The sequence below is a fragment of the Microtus ochrogaster genome, assembly GCF_000317375.1.
Source record: "Microtus ochrogaster isolate Prairie Vole_2 chromosome 14 unlocalized genomic scaffold, MicOch1.0 chr14_random_2, whole genome shotgun sequence".
NCBI classification, from domain to species: Eukaryota; Metazoa; Chordata; class Mammalia; order Rodentia; family Cricetidae; genus Microtus; species Microtus ochrogaster.
Window position 1 is genome coordinate 13,126,333 of NW_004949097.1, and position 475 is coordinate 13,126,807.

Sequence of the window (475 nt, forward strand, 5' to 3'; positions counted from 1 at the left end):
CATTTTAATTTATATTCTGTTACGTGGCTCTGTACTGCCCATCCTCCTTTCTTTGCGTCTGGCTGGCGATCCTGGCTTTTTTTTTTTCTTCCCAGAGATCTCTCTCTGCCCAGAAGTCCTGCTGCCTAGCTATTGACTGTTCAGCTTTTATTACAGCAATCACAGCAATACATCTTCCTTAAGATTGAACCTGACAGACTGGCTTAGTTTTCCTGGAGCCTCTGTTCTGGCTAGAGTCCTCTCTTTCCCCACAGCCACACAGAACACACTAGTTACCTGTGTTGACTACATAAGTCTTATCTCCAAATGCGTTTCCTCCGCATTTATCCCTTTACCTGTCCTCAGCATGACGCAGTTTAATGCTTAGCTTCCCATGCTTTCCGTTTCTAGTGTGTCAGTTTCTCCAGGAACCCCTACTCAGAATTAAAGCACGCACCGAGTCTCCAATTGGGTTAGCCCCTCCCGCCCCAATCGA